The sequence below is a fragment of the Myotis lucifugus genome, unplaced genomic scaffold (genome assembly GCF_000147115.1).
Source record: "Myotis lucifugus unplaced genomic scaffold, Myoluc2.0 scaffold_7, whole genome shotgun sequence".
Classification (NCBI taxonomy): domain Eukaryota; kingdom Metazoa; phylum Chordata; class Mammalia; order Chiroptera; family Vespertilionidae; genus Myotis; species Myotis lucifugus.
In genome coordinates, this window is record NW_005871055.1 from 2,138,336 (window position 1) to 2,153,784 (window position 15,449).

Sequence of the window (15,449 nt, forward strand, 5' to 3'; positions counted from 1 at the left end):
TTGAAAACAACTATGAACAATAAGCTAAGGATTCTAAAGGATAAAGTAGGCAGCATATAAGAACTGATGGGCAATGTAAGCAGGGAGATGGAAAGCCTAAGGAGAACTAAAAATAAATTACAATGGAGTTTCTGGTTTAAGATGGCAATATAGGAAGATCCTTAACTCACCTTCTCCCACAGACACACTAAATTTACATCTGTATATGGAGGAATTTCCTCTGAAAAAAAAAAATTAAAAACAGGAGGACCAACCCATTCACATTGGGCAAATGAAAGGGAAATCACATCAAAGTGGGTAGCAAAGGCTGAGATAATCTGGCCAGAAATCCCACGCCTGGTGCCAGGACCCACAATGGGAGGAAACTTAACACCTGGAGCTTCACCCTGAGGAGTGAAGGGTTTGTAACTCACATTGGGCATCCCATTGTTAAGACCAGCACCTGAGAGAAGAGCCCCCAAACACCTACCTTAGGCCCACAAGACCTGTGGGGCTGTAGTGAACTGAGAAAGAGCTCTTAAAGGGCTTCTGTTGCAGGCTCACCCGCCCCAGGGTGTAACACAAAACAGCCCTTTGAAAAGTGCCCAGACTTTATGTGAAAGTATTGGTCTGAGGGGCAGGAACCTGCTGGGAAACTCTCCAGGTGTTATATTGTAAATCAGAAGAGCCTTAATCAATAAGCCAAATTTATTTGGAGTCCTGTTCATTTTCACTAGCACTAGTGGGCCCAGAGGAACTCTTGCTTCTCAAATTCTGGGGCTCAATATGGTGGAAGTCTTTTCAATTTATATGTTTTCAGCCCTTTGTTTTCCAAATTTGGAAAGAGACTTCCGGACCTTCTGAGAAAAAGTCCTGCGTGCTGGGACACGGCTGTGAGACCATATCTCAAGGCCTGGCCTGGCGCCAGCACTGACAGCTCTGTCTGGGGCACAGTTTATGACCTCTCTGGAATGGAAGTAGTCTTATTTTCCCTACTATTTAAGCAAGCAAATGTTTACAGAAGCCAGAATAGCAGGGTTAAAATTTTAAACAGCAGTTTTTACCCAAGATGGAGGTTATTATACTTCACAGGGTCGGGAGGCTGGTGGTAATATCACTGTAATTTACTAGTTATTACAGAAAAGGAGCACAGGGAAGGCCAAATATTACAGGCCTTTGGGCAAGCAGGCATTTGGGCAGCTTCACCAGGAAGCTAAAGCTTTACACTCCCCAGGGAGCTACCGATCTATTCCCCGCAGATCCCTGAGGGAAGGGACTGGACAGGAAGGAGAATAGACACATGCCCAGTAAAGTTGGGGGGGCATCGGGAAGGTATTTGCTGGGAACAGGTCATAGGACAGAAAAGGTGTAACCACTGCAAGGGCGTGAAATTTTAGAATATTTATGCCCCTAAACAAAGGAGTTAACTCTCTTGGTACCTCTTGGCGTGTTGTGCTTGACTCCTGGCTTGCGGGGTTCTTTTGCCCCTGCTTCCTGGCACTCGCCCACTGAATTTCTTGATTAGTTCTAACAATTGTGTGTGTGTGTGTGTGTGTGTGTGTGTGTAGAGTTTTCAGGTTTTTCTATATATAAGCTCTGCAGACAGACAATTTTACTTCTTTCTTTCCGATTTGGATACCTTTTATTTTTTCGTCTTGTCTAATTGCTCCAGCTATGACTATCAATGCTATGTTGAACAGAGTGTGAGTGTGAGCACTCTTGTCTTGTTCCTGACCTTAAAGAAAACGCATCCAGATTTTTGCCATTTAGTGATGTTAGCTGTGGACTTATAGATAGCTTTTATTATGTTGAGGAGCATTCCTTCTATACCATATTTCTTTTTCTTTTTCTGAAAAAAAAACATATATTGTTATAGTAATAAGTTTAGTTAGTATAAGATAGCATAATCAAATTTCATTTTTTTATTAGAGTGAATTTTAAACTTTACTTAGAAGAGGAACTTAATTTGTGTGTGTGTGTGACCCTGATAAGTAACTTGTAACTCCCTGCGTGTAAACAACTTGTAACGCCCTGCATGTTAACTCCTGACAAATAACTTGTAACTCCTGACAAACAACTTGTAACTTCCTGCGTGTGTATCCGATAAGCCCAGAAGGCCACCGGAGCACACTGATATGAGACACTGAAGAAGCCCACCTATGGGGCATAAAAGAAGGACTCTCACAGCAGCAGACAGACGTCTCTCTGACCTCCACAGACGAGACGTTCTCCTTCCCCCTGGAAACTGCTGTTCCTGCTCTGCTTCTGAGCCGAGACTGTTAGAGATCTCTCTTCGAGTCAAGAGACCAAGCTCCTGCCGCGGCGTATTTGACGACCTCCGTGTGTCTCTGTCAGCGAGTGTCTCCGGGTGGCCTGCCAAGGACTGAAACCCATCAGCTCTCTGGTAAATAAACCTGTGTGATTTCTTGCATTGTTTTTCCCCTGTGTCTTCTCTCTTCTTAGTTTTTGGTTAAGCTCGGCCATATTAATTAATAGTAAGTACCCTTTGACATCTGTATTGGTATATCCAAATGAGGCGCTCTGGGTCACCTGTGCATACGTTCCCATAGGAGTGGAACATATATCTTTATTGATTTCAGAGAGGAGGGGAGAGGGAGAGAGAGAATCATTGATCGGCTGCCTCCTGTATACTCCACACTGGGGATCCAGCCCACAACCCGGGCATGTGCCCTGACGAATTGAACCATGACCTCCTACTTCAGAGGTCGACACTCACTAAGCTACGCTGGCCGGGTTACACCATATTTCTTGAAAGTTGTCATGAAAAGATGGTGAATTTTGTCAAATGTTTCTCTATATCAATTAAGATCATATGAGTTTTAAATTTTTATTTTAGAGAGAGGAAGGGAAAGAGAGAGAGAGAAACATCAATATGGGAAAGAAACATTGATAAGTTGCCTCCAGCATTTGCCAGACCATAGATCAAACCTGCAACCTGGGTGTGTGCCCTGACTGGGAATTGAACCTGCCACCTTCTGATGTACAGGACAACGCGCCAACCAACTGAGCCACAATGGCCAGGGTGATCCTGTGATTTTAATTCTTCACTTTGTTCATGTGATGTATCACATTTATTGATTTGTTAAGCCAAACTTACATCCCAGGAATAAATCCCACTTGATTTTTATTTATGATCCTTTTAATGTGCTTTGAATATAGTGTGCTAATATTTTGTTGAGGATTTTAAAATCTACATTCATAACAGATATTGAGGTGTAATTTTCCTTTCTTATAGTGTTCTTACCTGGCTAGTTGAGACTAAAGAAAGACTCATAAAATGAGTCTGGAAGTGTTTTCTCCTCTTTAATTTTTGGAAGAGTTTGAGAAAGATTGGCATTAATTCTTCTTTAAATTTTTGAAGAATTTACCAGTGAAGCCATCTGGTTGTGGGATTTTCTTTGTTGGGAGGTTTTTTATTACCACTTTAATCTCCTTACTTATTATCAGTCTGTTCAGATTTTCTTTTTCTTCATGATTCAATCATAGGTTCTATGTCATAGATTTGGTCATAGTTCTATATATCTAAGAATGTATCCATTTCTTCCAGGTGACCTAAATTGTTGACATATAATTATTTGTAATAGTCTCTTATGATCTTAATTTTTCTGTATTATTACTTGTAATGTCTCCTCTTTAATTTCTGATTTTTTTGAACCTCTCTCATTTTTCTTTTTAGTCTAGCTAAAGGTTTATCTTTAAAAAAAGACACAGCTATTAGTTTTTTAAAAATATATATACATATATATTTTTATTGATTTCAGAGAGAAGGAAAGAGAGAGACAGAAACATCAATGATGAGAGAGAATCATAGATCAAGCCCGCAACCATCCATGTGTCCTGACTAGGAATCAAACCAGGACCTCCTGATTCATGGGTTGAAGCTCAACCACTGATCCACACGGGCCAGGAGCTATTAGTTTTGCTGATTTTTTCTATTTGTGTCTATTTCATTTATTTCTGCTCTGATCTTTATTTTCTTACTTCTGCTATCTTTGCATTTAGCTTGTTCTTTTCTAGTTTATCAAGTTGTAAAGTTATGTTGTTTATTTGAGATCTTGCTTTTTTCTTAAATTAAAAGTTTTGATGTTGCATTTTCATTTCACTGGCTAAAAACATAAAAAGTTTTATAGTTTTCATGGAAATTTTTCTTCCCCTTTTAGATATTTCTGATAAATTAAAAACAAATTTACAAAAAGGTACAGAAGTTTCTCTTTAGATGTTTGATGAAAAACAAGGAAAATAGCACATTTAGTGTTAGTGATGGAGAGCAAGTCTGGAGCACCTACAGTTGAAAAGCAGAATATATTTTTGCTCCCACTTATACAATTACATTAAAAGATGAGAACAGGAATGTTTTTCCATATTAAATATTTAAAGCCAGTTGTTTGTTCTGTAACTTTTCTTTAAATGACACTTGTGGATTTTTCACTTGTTAAAAGTCCAATATATAACTGAAGCCAAGTGAACTATGTACCAGCAACTATTACAGAACCGTAAAACTTCAATGCCCTCCCCTATCTCCACTCCACACAAAAAATAAAGGAAAGAGAAAATATTTCCCCAACACTCCTCAGAGGCTGCTTACCTCCTGGCAAGATATGAAAATCATATTCGCTAAAAAAAATACACCCCTGCAAACTTCAAGGCATTTATCTAGCGTTCTCACAGAGCTCAAAGTATCACCAAAAGATTAAAGGAGGCCCTAGCCAGTTTGGCTCAGTGGATAGAGCACCAGCCTGCGGACCGAAGGGTCCAGGGTTCACTTCTGATCAAGGACATGTGCCTGGGTTGCAGGCTCCTCCCCAGCCTGGGCCCTGGTCTTGCAGGCTCCTCCTGGGCCTCAGCCTTCATCAGCTCATGCAGGAGGCAACCAATTGATGTGTTTCTCTCACATCCCTATTTCTCTTTTTCCTCTCTCTTCCACTCTTTCTAAAAATCAATGGAAAAACATCCTCAAATGAGGATTAAAGAAAAAAAAACATTAAGGGAGGAGTGGGGGGAAATGTTGAATCATTCTGAGTTCCCTGTTAGTCACAGAACAAGATACAGAGATCTCTTAAGTAAGTAGGGTTGCTCTCCAGTGGGTCATTTGTTGCCCAAGTTGATGACAGCAGGAACTTTAGAACCCCACTTGTTAACAGGTCTGTATTCATTAATCACTTGCATTCACACTAAAAACAAAACCAACATAAGGGAAAAAAACTGCTCAGTACCAGAGATTGAATAACCATGTATAGTCTCTTGAAATAAATTTGATTCCTTTAGAAGTCTAATTACTTTCAGTTACCTTTTTAAATGAATATATATATATATATATATATATATATATATATATATTTTTTTTTTTTTTCTTGTGATTCTACTTGTGTTTCTTCTGCTGCGTTGAAGATTTTCTGGTCTCTACTTTATTTATTTCCACTTTGATCATTGTTATTTTTCTTCTGCTAACTTTAGGTTTACACAAAATACCGATTTTGTTTATCATTTTTAAAAAGTAGCTCTTAGTTTCATCAATCTTTTCTATTGTTTTTCTGGTCTCTACTATAAACATCCCTGCTAGAACTTCTCTTGCAGCATACCATAGCATTTAGTGTGTTGTATTTCCATTTTTATTTATTTTGAGATTTTTGAAGTTAAGTAATATTTGAGTTCTTGCTATTTCCTTAATATATGCATGTAATACTATAAACATCCCTGCTAGAATTTCTCTTGCAGCATACCATAGCATTTAGTGTGTTGTATTTCCATTTTTATTTATTTTGAGATTTTTTTATTCCCTTTTGATTTTTTCTTTTTTCTTTGATCTATTGGTTGTTCAGGGGTGTGTTATTTAGTTTCCACTTGTTTGAAAATTTCCAGCTTTACTTTTGTTGCTGATTTCTACTTTCATACCATTGTCCTCCGAAAAGATAGTTGGTGCAGTTTCAATCTTCTTAAATTGCTAATCTTGTTTTGTGGTCTATTATATGATCTATCCTAGAGAATATTCCAGGTATACTAGAGAAGCATATGTATTCTGCTACCTGGATGGAATGTTCTAAAAATGTGTGTTAAATTCATTGATCTAAGTTATGGTTCAAGTCTAACATTTCCTTATTGATTTTCTGTCTAGATCAGTGGTTCATAACAGTAGCAACATTACAGTTATGAAGTAGCAACGAAAATAATTTTATGGTTGGGTCACAACATGAGGAACAGTATTTAAAGGGCCAGAAGGTTGAGAACCACTGGTCTAGATGATCTATTCATTGCTTAAAGTATGGTATTGAAATCCCCTACTATTATTCTATTGTAGTCTATTTTTCCTTTCAGATCTGTTTGTATTTCTTAATATATTTAGGTGCTCCGATGTTAGGTGCACGTATTTACAATTGTTATATCTTCTTGATGAATTGATTTCTTTATCATTATATAAAGACCTTCTTTGTCTCTTATTACATTTTTTTGCTTAGAGTCTAGTTTGTATCATGTAAGTATACTTACCCCTGCTCTCTTTTGGTTTCTATTGCATGGAATTTCTTTTCCCATCTTTTCACTTTGAGCTTGAGTGTGTCCACAAATCTGAGGTGAGTCTCTTGTGGGTAGCATATATATAGTTGGTTCCTGTTTTTTCATTCATCCAGTCACTCAGTGCCCTTTGATTGATGAATTCAATCTGTTTATCTTTAGAGTAATTATTAATATATAAGGACTTACTAATGCCACTCATTACTTTCTGGATGTATTGTAGTTTCATTGCTTTTTTTCTCCCTCTGTTTTTGCCTACCTTTGAAAACTGGTGATTTTCCATGGTGGCATGCTGATTTCTCTTTCTTGAAAATTTGTGAATCTACTCTAGGTTTTTGTTTTATGGTTACCATGAGGCTTACATAATATGTCTTGTAGATAAAAGAGTTCATTTTAAGCTGATAGCAACTTATTTCAACCACATACAAAAGTTCCACCCTTTCCCATAATCCCCAATTTTTTTTTAAATTAAATCTTTATTGTTCAGATTATTACAGTTGTTCCTCTTTTTTCCCCCCCATAGCTCTCCATCACCCAATTCCCACCCCACCCTCTGCCCTTACCCCTCCCACTGTCCTCATGAATAGGTGTACGATTTTTGTCCAGTCTCTTCCCGCACCCCCACACCCCTTTCCCCCCAAGAATTGTCAGTCCACTCCCTTTCCATGCCCCTGGTTCTATTATATTCACCAGTTTACTCTGTTCATCAGATTTTTTATTCACTTGATTTTTAGATTCACTTGTTGATAGATATGTATTTGCTGTTCATAATTTTTATCTTTACCTTTTTCTTCTTCCTCTTCTTAAAGAATACCTTTCAGCATTTCATATAATGCTGGTTTGGTGGTGATGAACTCCTTTAGCTTTTTCTTATCTGTGAAGCTCTTTATCTGACCTTCAATTCTGAATGATAGCTTTGCTGGATAAAGTAATCTTGGTTGTAGGTTCTTGCTATTCATCACTTTGAATATTTCTTGCCAATCCATTCTGGCCTGCAAAGTTTCTGTTGAGAAATCAGCTGATAGTCGTATGGGTACTCCCTTGTAGGTAACTGACTTTCTTTCTCTTGCTGCTTTTAAGATTCTCTCTTTGTCTTTTGCTCTTGGCATTTTAATTATGATGTGTCTTGGTGTGGTCCTCTTTGGATTCCTTTTGTTTGGGGTTCTCTGCGCTTCCTGGACTTGTAAGTCTATTTCTTTCACCAGGTAGGGGAAGTTTTCTGTCATTATTTCTTCAAATAGGTTTTCAATATCTTGTTCTCTCTCTTCTTCTGGCACCCCTATAATTCAGATGTTGGTACGTTTGAAGTTGTCCCAGAGGCTCCTTACACTATCTTCAGATTTTTGGATTCTTTTTTCTTTTCCGGTTGGGTGTTTTTTGTTTCTTCATATTTCAAATCTTTGACTTAATTCTTGGGATCCTCTTGTCTGCTGTTGGATCTCTGTATATTATTCTTTATTTCAGTCAGTGTATACTTAATTTCTAGTTGGTCTTTTTTCATATCCTCCAGGGTCTCACTAAATTTATCGGTGGTTTCCAGAAAATTCTTGAAAAACCTTATAACCGTGGTTTTGAACTCTATATCCAGTCATTTGCTTTCCTCCATTTCTGTCATTTGTGACCTGTTTCTTTGTCTCCGCATTTTTTATGCTTCCCTGTGTTGGTAGAGTGGCTTTGTGTGCTAGGTGTCCTATAGGGCCCAGTGGCTCAGCCTCCCCAATTATCTGAGGTGGACACTCTTGGTGCACCCCTTTGTGGGCTTTGTGCACAGGCTTGTTGTAGTCTTGTTGTAGTTAAGCCTTGATTGTTATTGGTATCACTGGGAGGAATTGACCTCCAGGCCAATTGCCTGAGAGAATCAGCTGTGTCTGCAGTGGGAGAACTTCTGTGCTGAAGGCACCCTTCTGGGGCAAGACTTGCTTCAGTGGGGCTTTGGTGCTCACTGATCCTGCCCCCTGAGTGTGTCCCTTATGGATCTGAGGAGTTGTAATCTGGATGGTCCCACTCTGACCACTGGGTACACTGGCTCTTGGATCTCTAAGGAGGTGCTAATTTAGCCTCTGCCTGAGGCTACCCAGCAGGAGCTACGAAGAGATCTGCAGATTCCCCTTCCTTGTTTGGGGTTTGGAGGTGCCCAGATGAGGCCCAGCTCTGAAGCAATGCAAGCTGCTGTGGGGCTTTGGGCCTTCTCTTGGAAGTTCTGTGTCTGTCTGGCCCAGCTGCAGTTTGTTAGGTAATTATCAGATTGCAAAGGGCCAGGGCATTCATATGCAAAAGCCTCTGCCACAGCCTGGGTGGGGCGGGGTCTCAGGGAATCAACAGGGCGGAGCAAGCAGCTATGGCTGATCCTCAGCCCTGCCCTAAGGGGCCCCGTGTCTCAGTGTCCTGGTAATTGCTGCAAGCACCTCTGAGGGAAAGCTGCCCTCAAGTTCCGAGTTCTGCCCGCTACCAGACAGTCCAGTTTCTCCCCGTATGAGTCCTGGGTCCCCAGAGACTTCCCGGAACTGGAGTTCAGAGCAGTCGGGAGCTTGTGACTCCCTCCCGATTCAAAAAGACAGCCGCGTCCTCAGGTGCCAGCCCCTTTCCGTGTGCGCTCGAGCCACTGTACCTCTGCACTTTACTTCCACAGCTCCTCTGAGTCTCAGTGTGCTTTTCTCTTTCCTTCTAGTTGTAGAATTTCCACTCAGCCAGCCTTCCTGTAGTTCTGGATGATGTCCGTTTTGTCTTTTCGTTGTATTCTTGAAGTTGTTGTGGGAGGCAGCAATTTCTGGTGTTTACCTATGCCACCATCTTGGTTTCTCCTCCCCCAATATATTTTTGATGTTATAATTTACTTCTTTTGAAATTGTGCTCTCATTAACAACTTATAGTAGTGTTAATAAAATATAGTTATTGTGACGTTCCTTTAATTTTTATACTATAGTTAAGGGGTACACACAACCTTATTACAGAACTAGAGTTTTCTAAATCTGACTGTATATTTACTGTTACCAATATGTTGAATGCTTTTGTATGTTTTCATGTCACTAATTTGCATCTGTACATTTAAGCTTAAAGAACTCCTGTCAGCATTTTTTGCAAGGCAGGGCTGGTGTGATGAATTCCCTCAGCTTACGTCTGGGAAATTATTTCTCCTTCATGACTTTTCTAGACAGAATGCTCTTGGCTGGAAAATTTTCTCTTTCAATACTTTGAATATGTCATTCTTGTCTCCCTCAGCCTTTATGTTTTCTGCTGAGAAATCTGTCAATTGACTAATGGGATTCATTTGTAGGTTATAATCTTTACTAGAGACCCAGTGCACAGCCCGGCCTGTGCCCTCTCGCAGTCTGGGACCCCTCGGGGGATGACCACTTGTTGGCTTAGGCCTGCTCCCCGGGGATTGGGCATAAGATGGCAATCAGACATCCCTCTGGCAGCTCGGCAGCCCTCGGGGGATTTCCACTTGCCAGCGGGGAGCAGGCCTAAACTGCAGTCGGACATCCTTAGCGCTGCTGAGGAGGTGGGAGAGGCTCCCACCACCATCGCTGTACTGGCACCCATCAGCCTGGCTTGTGGCTGAGCAGAGCTCCCCATGTGAGAGCACCCTGACCACCAGAGGGCAGCTCCTGCATTGAGCATCTGCCCCCTGGTGGTCAGTGTGTGTCATAGTGACCAGTCATTCCCAGTCTTTCTGCTGTTAGGGTCAGTTTGCATATTACCCTTTTACTATATAGGATAGAGGCCTGGTGCATGGGTGGGGGCTGGCTGGTTTGCCCTGAAGGATGTCCTGGATCAGGGTGGGGGGTCCCGCTTGGGTGCCTGGCCAGCCTGGGTGAGGGGCTGATGGCTGTTTTCAGGTTGGTCACACCCCCTTCAGGGTGGGGTCCCCACTGGGGTGCCTGGCCAGTCTGGGTGAGGGGCTGAGGGCCGTTTTCAGGCTGGCCTGTGACCAAAGCTCCCAGCCTCTCCTTTTTTTTAATTTTTTTTTTTATTCTGGGATTTATTTACCTTCTATGGCTGTCACTGGATCTGAGAGCCGGCTCCAGCTCTGAGGCCCGGCTCCAGCTTGAGGCCTCAGCTGCTGAAAGCAGGTATCTGGGGTTTGTTTGGCTTCTATAATTGAAACAGTGTTGCAGCTCCAGCTCTGAGACCTCAGCTGGCTGAAAGCAGGTATCTGGGGTTTGTTTAGCTTCTATAATTGAAACATAGTTGCTTTTGGAGCTGTTGCTTTCAGGCTCAGAGCCAGGCCGCGGCAGGCAGGGAACCTTGGCTTCCTCCATCACTGGAGCAAGCAAGCCTCCTGCTCGCTTCAGCTGTGTGGCTGCCGGCCGCCATCTTGGTTGGCAGTTAATTTGCATATCGCCCTGATTTGCCAATGGAAGCGTATTGGAGGTACGGTTAATTACCATATTTGTCTTTTATTAGATAGGATAGATAGCTGTCTCAAAGGTTTGACATTTGATCAAACGTTGTGTGGGATTCAGTGCTTATTTAGAATAAAAAAGTATAAAAATTTCTAGAAGACTAAAATAAAGTTCTTACAAATATGTATATCAAAATACCCTAAGGGTTCTGATGCTAAAATCTGCCATCTTGAGATTACATGCTATACTTTCCTTATCTTTCTCTCTTTCCTCCTGAGAGCATCTCCATTGTGGGTTATTAAAGATGGCTGTCTGTATTTAAGTGGTTACTGTTTTATAATGTCAAAGCCTGGAAGGTAAGCTAATTGCAATATAACTTCTTTTAGATAAGATAATGGTACTGCTTACTAGTGAGTATAACAACCCTATGTATAAGAAAAGCATTCAGAACTGCACAGAGAAACAATGTAGTGAAGGATTTATTATAGGATCTACCTTGGAACTTGATGTGCCTGACTCCCCCTAGTACATGTGACCAAAACCTACAGAAGAGAAAATACAGCCTCGCATACATATATCCATCGTTAGAAAATAGACTCTGCCTTTTAACACTTGGAGTGGGGGAAACGAGTTAAGTCGGCTCGCGTGAATTGCGCGTACTCCGCGGGAGCCGTCTTTAACTCGGTTCATATAGATTTGCGGTGGAGTGCGGGAAACGTGTAAACTCGGGCTGATTGTAACTGCGTATTACCAAATATTTGTTTGTAATCCACCCTTTTGGTGGATGGAACAAAACCAAAAGACAGAGCCATCTTATATTTTGGCGGGAAATTCACCCCACACCGGAGTGTTAAAAACTACATTCCATGGTTGGTGGAATGGCCCACATAAACCTGTTTTATTGAAGTAATAATAATGAGTATTCTATGATGATTAATCCAGTTTAATAAAACCTTTCTCAGTTTCTTTCCTACAATGTGGGTGTGGAGGAGGGATAGAGTGGTGTCTTATATTGGGCCTTCTCTATGAAAAATCTCAATTTTTGTAAGACTATTATCATTTGCTAATTTAATATGAAAATTTAAACAACAGGCAACAAGTAGAAAATATTTAGGATGTAACAGAGCTCTTTAGAGTTTGTTCTTTAACAATTACCTTTCAAAACTTCCATAAAAACTTGTATAGAAAACCCAACCAAATTCACAGATGTTTGTGGAACAGTGGCGTGCTTGGAGGAAATATGAAAGGGTTAGGAATGGAGATGTGTGTCATACTGTTTTGTTTTTCCTAGCATTTACTGGTTTGAAAAGATTTGTTTCCTTTCTAATTCTCTGCCATCTTCATAATAGATAAAGAGAAAACCTCTCAATGCCTCAATGCCTCTTTATTGTGTGAGAAATGTGACTTGTAATAGCGTCATTATTTCATAATGGAAAATACTGTGGTCTTCCGGGAAAACAAGTACATCAGAATTAACTCGTAGCTCTGGAGACCAGTGGGTTGCTATAACAACCAGGGAAAAACAAAGTACAATAATAGCTCTTCCTCAAAGGTAGATAACTCACTAAATGATGTCATTTATAAATGCAGGTGTTTGTCATACAAATGCAAATACCAAATGCATTCATTTATTTCTTCTTTCATGAGTACCAACTCCATGTCTGCCACTATGCTAGGAACTGGTGAAAAAGATAGCTTCCTCAAAGGTAGATAACTCACTAAATGATGTCATTTATAAATGCAGGTGTTTGTCATACAAATGCAAATACCAAATGCATTCATTTATTTCTTCTTTCATGAGTACCAACTCCATGTCTGCCACTATGCTAGGAACTGGTGAAAAAGATAGACATGGTCCCTTTTATGATGAAACGCACATTCTAGTGAAGGGGACAGATAATAAAGAGTAAATAAATCAATGCACTAAATAATTCCAGCATGTGAGAAAGGCCCCACAGGAAATCAAACAATGGGCCCTGATACTGAACAAAACAGAGAATGGCTGTTTTAGTATAGAATATGGATATATCATAAACTTGACTTTAAGGGTATGTGAGCTTTAGTAAAGTGATGGAGTAAAGAATAAAGTCTTGCCAAACCGGTTTGGCTCAGTGGATAGAGCGTCGGCCTGCGGACTGAAGGGTCCCGGGTTCGATTCCGGTCAAGGGCATGTACCTTGGTTGCGGGCACATCCCCAGTAGGAGGTGTGCAGGAGGCAGCTGGTTGATGTTTCTCTCTCATCAATGTTTCTAACTCTCTATTCCTCTCCCTTCCTCTCTGTAAAAAAGCAATAAAATATATTTTTTTTAAAAAAAGAATAAAGTCTTACAATTTTTATTAATAAAGATAGTTTTTTTTAAAAAAAACAAACTGCTATCTGGAGCATTATTATTATTACTAGAGGCCCGATGCACAAAATTCGTGCAAGAGTAGGCCTTCCTTCCCCCGGTTGCCAGCACTGGCTTCCCTCTGGCACCTGGGACCTGAGCTTCCCTCCGGCCCCGGCTTTGTCCAGATGTCCAAAATGACGTCCAGTCTAATTAACATATTACCCTTTTATTATTATAGATAGATAATTATGTCTTGAATTCCTCTTGAATTGAGTGAATTCAACATGAAAATAGGGATTGTTTGTGTTTTTTTATTGTTTCATATAAAATATTTAGATGTTGTACAACAACAATCACCATTAATTCCAAAACATTTTCATTGTTCCCAAAGAAATTCCATACCTATCCATTTCCTCCTAACCCTCCATATGCCCATCCCCCAGTCTTTGGTAACCACTAATCTACTTTTTGTCTTTATGGGTGTGCCTACTCTGGACATTTCACATAAATGGAATCATATAATATATTTTCTTCTGTGACTGGCTTCTTTCACTGAAGTCATGTTTTCAAGGTTCATGCATGTTGTAGCATGGATAAGAACTCTATTCCTTTTAAGGCCAAATATTCCATTGCACTGGTATTGCCGGTTTTTCATCCACTTATCAGTTAATGGCCATCTGGGTTGTTTTTGCTTTGTTTTTCACTTTTTGTTAGTTGTGAATAATGCTGCTACTGGTACACATTTGTGTACCAGTTTTTTTCTGGATGTATGTTTTCAATTCTCCTGGGTACATACATATCTAGGAGTGAGAATTTGGGGTCATATGACAGTTCTGTTTAATGTTTTGAGGAACTACAAACTGTTTTCCTAAACAACTACACCATTGTACATTCCCACCAGCAGGGTATGAAGGTTTCAGTTTTTTTCATAGCCTTGCCAACACTTGTTATTTTTTGTTTTGTTGTTGTTGTTGATATTGTTTGTTTGGGTTTTTAATATAATAATTCGAGTGGGTGTGAAGTGGTATCTTATTGTGGTTTTGATTTGTATTTCCCTACAGACTACTGATGTTTAGTATCTTTTCATGCACTTGATGACTATTTGTATATGTTTTTTGGGAAAATGTCTGTACAAATCCTTTCTTCATTGTCAATTGGGGTTTTTGTATTTTTATTATTGAATTATATGAGTTTTTACATATTCTAGACACAAGCCCCTTATCACATATGTCATCTGTCAATATTTTTTCCTTTGCATGGGTTGTCTCTTCCTTTTACTGATATCATATGAAACAAAAAAGTTTAATTTTGATTAAATCCAATATATCTATTTTTTCTTTTGTTGTGCCCCTGACTTTTTCTTTCATTTGCTTTTTTTTTTTTTTTTGACAAATGTCCTGTATGTCTGTATGTCAAGCTGTTTTCACAGAGTATATTCTGAAATAGGCCAAATAAAGAAAAGTTCCAATAATTGAGCTTGTCAGACAGGTCAACTACTAACAATTCTCTGGGGATAGGGCTTTTGGGGAGTTCCAAGTCCATCCTGTCCCTCCAGTGACTGCCAAGCTGCTGTTTTTCATAGCTAGCTGTGAATTTCAATACTCCCATGGAGCTGCAGATTAAGTGTTTGTTGTTTTTAATATTCATATATTTTTAATTGATTTTAGAGAGAGGAAGGGAGAGGGAAACATTTGTTGTTTCATTAAAAAATATTTTTTATTGATTTTAGAGAGAGGAAGGGAAAGGGATAGAGAGATAGAAACATTGATCAGCTGCCTCCTGCATGCCCCCCACTGGGATTGCGCCTGAAACCCAGGCATGTGCCCTGACTGGAATCAAACCACAACCTCCTGTTTCATGGGCCAACGTTTAACCACTGAGCCATGCCTGCCAGGCAGCTTTTTTTTTTTTTTAAATAAACATGATCTGGAATGTTGCCAGCCTTTAGTTAATTTCCAAAGTTCTACCATATTTATTTTGAGAATTTTTGCTAGTGGTGTCATTGCTTTAAAAAGGAGCAAATTTGGGGGAGGGAGTGTTGTTACAGCACCATTCAGAATGTCTATATCCAGAATTATTGATATACAAGATAACTTGGATAAATCTCAAAAGGTTATATACTGCATGATTCAATTTATATAATACTCTTTAAATAAAATAATTAGGATTACAAACTATGGGTTAACAAGGGCTAGAGAAGTAAAGGCAGCAACTGTGGTCATAAAAGCATAGTCATAAGGGATATATGTGATAGAACTGTTTTGCA